Source organism: Malus domestica, chromosome 05, assembly GCF_042453785.1.
Source record: "Malus domestica chromosome 05, GDT2T_hap1".
NCBI lineage: Eukaryota > Viridiplantae > Streptophyta > Magnoliopsida > Rosales > Rosaceae > Malus > Malus domestica.
Genome location: NC_091665.1, coordinates 14,508,421 through 14,515,294, shown reverse-complemented (window position 1 = coordinate 14,515,294; position 6,874 = coordinate 14,508,421). Strand labels below are relative to the sequence as shown.

Genomic DNA, 6,874 nt, shown 5'->3' with positions numbered 1-6,874 from the left:
GGGAATCGATAATAGGATTTGAAAATTCGAAAAGATTTCATCTGGGTTTTACTATTCAGGAAGATTTCTTCTGGTTTTAAGATTTGATATGGGTTTTTAATTTCTTTAATTTCTAGGTTTTAAGATTCCATCTGCTTGACGGTGTTTTCAAGCCTCTTTGGGCCAAGAACAGGTAAGGAAATGAGGGTGTTTGTGAGGGTGGTGAGACAGAGGAATCTGGTATTCTGGGAAGAGATAGATTTCAATTTTTTTTTAATTTATTTTTAGTAATCTAATTTAAACAGGAGACAAATATGAAGTGAAATATCAAAAGCTAAAAATGCCAAACAAAATTTTGTTATTTTTTCAATTAGATTCATTTGATGGTTGTGAATTTATTAATTTTAATCTGATTTAAATAGGGGACAAATATGAAGTGAAATATCAAAGTTACTTTGAATTCCTGATTCAGTATCAAATATAGTATAAATAATACGATTATTAGTTTAATACTACACTAAACATCTGATTAATTTAGTCAGCCCATCCGACAGAAAATGTCAGTACAATACGTGGTGCTAATCAAGGCCTGACAGATCTCTCTTCTGTTGTTCTCAACTTGGTCTTTCTCACTCTCAGTTTATGTTGCCTCACCGATTCATGCTGGCTTCGCACCCGTCAAACCATAGAAACGATCATCGATCAACCCTCTGTTTCGACTGTATCCTCTTGATTTTTGTCTTGTTTTCTGCTGCTCTCTCACATATCTCTCTTCTGTTGTTCTCGAACTCGCCCTCTCTCTCTCAGTTTCCGCCGCCTCACTTGACAAACCAGATTGCTCTCTCGCTGGAAAATAGTGAAATTGGTCTCGATTTGAAGGAAAGTTGAAGCCCATAAAAGATGGCGTTTCCTACTGCCAATCTGGTGCGGGTAATTCCCTGCTTTGAATATTATGTGTTTAGGAGTGTAAATTTGGATTTATAAATGGGTTTTTGGTTCAAATTTTGTTATTATGTTTTTGGAGATTTTTTTTGTAGTTTCGGATTCCAGGTCATGGTGTTTTATTCGGTTTTGTTTTCAGCTCTAAGAGATCGTGGTTTTTCGGATTTGGGAGTTTGAATTTATAAACGTGGATTTGTGTTTGTTTGCCCAGATGCTATTTCAGAGCTGGAGGAGCCATTGTTCCCCTTTCGTAAAAGTTTACATGAACACTTCCACTGGAAAATCTCAAGTATTTATTATGTAGCTATACTATTCTCTCCAATTCTACTTTTCGTTGTCCGTATGTTCGAATATGAAAGAACATAAATGAATCTCCAAGCTGAAGGGGTCAGGCACACGGCACTGACCCAAAGATTCTGAAATATTTAGGAAGTGGAAGAAATAAATATTTGAGGTCTGAGCTGATATAATTGTATGAAAAAAGTTGATTTTTTAAATTTCTTGGTTTGTGGTGTTTTAATTTTTTGACTTTTTATGCAGGTAAAGGAAGAACCCAAAAGATGTATGTTCACCGAAGGACATGATAGGAGTGCCCTTCATTGGGTTAGAGGGGTTTGTGAATAAAAATCATTACCCTCTTTCTTTTTTTTAATTAAAATAAATAAATTAGGCTTTAATTTTTACTGTTGTTTAAGTGTTGTGTTTTTAGGAATTTAGGATTTGGGTTTGTGTGTCACTTTTCATGTGTGCTTCAAAGTAATAAAATTTGGGATGTGTTATCTACACACCATTTTTTACTTCATACACACTTCTTAATTTGTAGCCGTCAGATCGACTGAATTAAAGAAGATCAAATAGTAAAAATTAACAAAAGGTGTGTGAGAAGTAAAAAGGGGTGTGTGAATAGCACACTTTGTTCTGAATTAAATATTTATTTATTGAAATTTTTCTTTACTGTTCAGTAATTGGTGGAGTTACAAAGATCCGAGATTTTTCTGGCCAATTCCAGTTGGTGTCGTTATTATGAATTAGTTGACTTTGATGAGACAACAAGCCGAAATACGGTATGTTGTTTTGATCCTAATTATTTGTACTAATATTTGTTTGATTTTTTTCCTTCAGAATTATGAATTAGACAACAAAAATAGTGATTTGTGTGTGTTTGTTGATTTTTTTTGGACAAATCTTGATAAGCATTTTATAAGAAAATTTGAAGTTAGATATGAGTAAAATAGTGGAATTGTAAAGTGCAATGAGTTTCCAATAAATGCATTAGTAAGGATTACTTTTTGCTGAATGTTTCTTTCTAGATATAGATTATACGCGCCCGGGAATTGGATACAGTTTGAACTGATTTAGTAATGTGAGTACCTTTGTCGCTCCAATTTAATAATGTGATTCAATAATGCGATGTTGATTTAGGCTATTGTACTAATATGTGAATACCTTTGTCACACATTTTAATCAGAGTGAAAAATAATGTGAGTACCATTGTCATTCAGAGGCTGCTGAATCATTAATTGAAATATGCTAGATGTAATCCTCAAACATCATTTTTCACTTAGACTAAGATGTGTGCCTACCTTATATAAAACTCTTGGAAATCGAAAAATCCTAACAAACCCAGGGTCTTTATACCTCAAATGTCCAACTCAAATTCAAGTCCTTTTAAGCTAAGCATCATGAGTTGGATTGTGTTTAAATATATTGAAATTTGCATTTGTCATCATGACGAAATTGTTCTTTTCTATTTAGCTTCCTCTTTCTCCACCAACAAATATCACATATTGGTCATGGTAAAAAATGACATGGGTTATAAGAGTTTGAAACCAACTAACAAAAGAAGAAGTGAAATAATGATTTAATTGACTGCAAAGTAAAATTTCTGCAGTTAAAACAAGGCTAATTTCCTCTTCAATCTATCTTTTACAAAATTGTGTATTTCCTTTGAATGATTGACTCTTGACTTTTACCTCCGTGTAAAATGGTAAAATTCAAACTATGTTCACTGCTCCAAGACCTAGATTTTGTTTGTATTTGTTGATTGCATTTCCTTCACTGTTTGAGTTCTTTAGAAGCAGCAGATTTGCTACAAAAGATGTCATAAGACTTGGGAAATTCCTGAGCCTACCAAGAAGGTAATGTACTTTGCAATCTGATGATTATCTGTGAATCCAAGATAGAATAATTATTTACTATACTTAATGGAACATGAAAATCCGATCACAAGAATTGGATGTGAAAAAGTATTAACAAACTGCATTTGAAACATTCATTCATTTTCGTCATATATGATTCTAAGGTTGATTTATTTTTCCATGTAGCCTTCTGTACAACGGAAGGATTCTTAACATTCGTAACGGCACGATTGATGAAGTTCTTGGATGTGGATTTCAGGATATTTCTGTTGGTGAATCCACACTAGTGTGGTATGGTTCTTGCATAAACTTTTTACTGCTGATATGTCATTAACAAGCTTTTAGTTTAGCAGTATTTCTCTTTCTGTTGGAATTTGACGTTTTTTCTCATTTTTCTTCCATTTTACTTGCACTTTAAGCTACAACAAATAATTGGTACGTTAATGTCTAATAGAGCTGGTCTATGGAGCCAAAGACACAGCAGCCATTAGTGTCAGCTTTAATTATTTTATCACGGATGTACCGAGGGATACCGCCTTCCACCAAAGCACTCACCTAGGGACTCAACTTCTCCAAATGGTACATTCTTCCCTCGCTTTGCCTTTCCCCTTTCTGGGTTTCTCTACTTTAGTTATTTCCATTGTTTGGTTGCCTAGAAAGTTTTGGATAATAGGAGTTATTTAAGACCCCAGATTGTGAAAAGTTTAAATTTTTGTTCAATATTAGGATGGAACTGGCAACAAGTGGGATGCCTACTCGAGATGTAAGAAATGACTTATGTAAGTTCTTTTTCCTTTTGGGTAATGTTTCATGGTTTTGTGTATATCGTTTAACTATTTAAGTTTTAGATTTTTTTTTTTCTTTGAAACAAATGATTGTTTGGCATATGGGTTATTTTATTTGTAGTTGAAGTTCTAGGTTTTTAATAGATATGGTTTTTTAATTGAAATGAAAAATGATAATTTATCTGTTATCCTTGCTGATTATGTGAATTTTGAATTTATTGCATGTAAAAACTAACAATTTGATTGGGTGGCTATTTGCTCAGTAGTCGAAGTGCTACAATTTTTTGAGTACATGCTGTATTTTGAACAAATCTTTGTGTGTATATAGAGTTGTCAACAACTACTATATGTTTTATGTAAATAGTTTTCACATATCTCAATGCTTACAACACATTTAATCCCTTATTCTAATGGTTATATTTCATACTTATAATCAGGCAAAGGTTCCAAAAGGTGTCGCAGTGTTTCCAGAAGGCTTTCAATGAGGTACTTCCGCTTAAAAATCTCATAATTGTTTTCATTTTGGCTACTTCGTTGTCGATCTTAATGCATGTTTGATCATTACTTAATGCCTTTTGGGTAGTTTGTGAGATTTGATTGTTTATGCTTAAGTTGTGTATTTAATGAATTATCGGGGTGTCTGATGTATCTTAATATCATGTTGTTGATGCTAATTAAGGACTAAATTAATCTTTATGATATGTTTGAATTTCTTGATTGAATGAACTTCAAAATATGTTTTGATGCAATTAGAAGAAAAAAAAAAGGTAGAGAGATTGACTGCATAATTTGTAATTTGGGTTTAGTGACCCTGTGACACACCCTGACCCGGAATGTCTGCTAGGACTCCGAATCGAGCTGCGTTGGCCGACACCTGGAAGGTGACGAAGCCATAAAGTGTGATGTTGTGGAAAAATGTGAATAAATTTAAACATAAGAGTGCCTAAATACCAGAGTGCGCTGGTGAGCGGGAAAGAACCCACTTCACACGTGACGTTAGAGCATAAGTAAGTACAGTAGAGGATTAAGAATTGTACCCTCGAAAGAATCTCCAATACTAAGAATCGCCACAAATCTTCGACGATAAGAAAGCACATCTAATAAAACCTGGAGGGTGAAAACAAAACAAGGGTGAGTGACCCTGGAGATAATATTTTAATAGAAACCATATAAAACATTATAACCCCTTGTTACAATACATGTATAGTTTCCAGAAAATCATACCACGTATCAATGTGAAATCAAGAGTATATCAACTGTAAATCCATAATTATACTACAACACAGCATCTGATAAGAGCATATTTATGCAACTGAGTTAGCTTGTTCTCATGTATTTATGTTGTTATTTCTTAGTTAATTATGCATTTTAACTATTTTCGTGTGTTTGTAGGTCCATAGGCTTTATAAAGCACTAAGATGCATTTTGGTGCGTTTTGGAGTAGTTTTGGGCTTGGAATGAATAGCACATGCATGGAGCAAGGTGGATGGACGAAATTGAAGACTAAAGAGGCTAGGAATGTGTTAAAGAGAAATAAGAATTAATGTGAAAAGGACAAAGAGCTCAGCCACAAAGAGGTGTCACTCCATCATTCACCTTGTCATCATTGTCGTGCACCACCATTGCACTCCCTTTGGATTCCTATGTCGTCCATCATCATCCATGTTCCATCCATTGACTCATTTGTTGCATCATTTCACTTCCTTTCCTTTGTCTACCATGTGCACAATATCTTTTCACGTCCTTGCACTCATTGATTCACCACTTACTCACATTTCCACCCATGCCATGCATAATCACCCTTGTCCCCTCCATCATTTCAGATTTCATGCATTATTACATTGAATCATTGCACTCAATTGCTACACTATTCTTTGTTCCCTCCATCATTTCAAATTTCATGCATTATTACATTGCATCATTGCACTCAATTGCTACACAACTCCATGTTCCCCTCCATTGCCATGCACTTCCTCTATAAAAGGAAGTGTGTAACATAAATTTAGTTCATACTTAGTTAGATCATTCATTCTCATTTCAACACAACCTTCATTCAAACACATCCATTCATCTTCACATCCATTCCTCCATACAAACAAACCTTCAAACACTTACCAACACCTTGTGCCGTAGCAAAGGAAGGGAAGGAAAGTGCTTGGATGTGCTTGCTGTTCAACTTGGATCGTTGGAGCGTTTAAGTGTTTTCTTTCTTTTGTTTCTAATGTTTAAATTCATTTCCTTTCGTTTTGTTGTAAATATGAGTGGCTAAACCCCTCTTGGCTAGGGATGATTTCAAAGCCATGATTATGTGTGCAATATAATTTGATAAATTCCAGTTATGAACTCTTGAATCGTGAATGCAATTAGCTTAATTATTTGATTGATAACTTATTTGTATTTGTTAATTAAGGGTCGACACTTAATTGGCATGCATAAATCCGTTGCTAGAATATAAGGAAGTTTCACATAATCGTTACAAACTTATATTCACATGTAGTGAATGTCGCTTATAAACGATCGTGTTAAGTTCAATTCCTAGCATGAGTGACATGATGTCATAGTTGCAAGTGCTTTGTCAATACTTATGATTTTCATTAAACGTAATGATCTTTGATTGTATCTCTATTATGATGTCATTTAGGGAACTTTTGAAGAATGTTTTGGGTTGTCGAATGATGTCATCTAATCCAATAAAACAAGGAAAATCTGAGAGTTAATTAGTGATGTCACGGTTAATTTGGAGCATTGTCATTCGTAATTCAATGAAGTAGTAACTGGAAATTAAGTTATTTGCATACATGTCATGTGTGGAGAAAAAACCTCTAGCTATCCAATCCATCATCTTATTTCTCAAATTTGTTTTACAATCTGTCTAGTTTTTCATACTTGTTTGTTTGTTTCAACTTCATCCAAAACTCAATCTCCCTTTACTTTAGAGTGTCTAATTAGCTAGAATCTGTTTTAATTTGTGTTTTTAAATGTTTTGAATCAAGTAAAAGTCAATTTTCGTCCAAAGTCATTCCTAGTGTC

At 34.0% G+C, this 6,874-nt stretch overlaps 1 long non-coding RNA gene across 12 annotated transcripts; it reads left to right on the top strand.

Moving 5' to 3' along the window:
- The first annotated feature begins 574 nt into the window (after positions 1-574).
- Positions 575-6,231, top strand: LOC114824792 (uncharacterized). Of its 12 annotated transcripts, XR_011581256.1 has the most exons (12): positions 575-909; positions 1,133-1,375; positions 1,462-1,533; positions 1,884-1,985; positions 2,232-2,284; positions 2,997-3,059; positions 3,246-3,350; positions 3,514-3,638; positions 3,786-3,838; positions 4,282-4,330; positions 5,237-5,421; positions 5,978-6,231. It is a non-coding gene; the product is annotated as an uncharacterized lncRNA (long non-coding RNA). The 12 variants fall into 12 exon arrangements; XR_011581255.1 differs by lacking the exon at positions 2,232-2,284 and having other exon boundaries at positions 5,983-6,231; XR_011581253.1 differs by lacking the exon at positions 2,232-2,284.
- Positions 6,232-6,874: the final 643 nt, after the last annotated feature.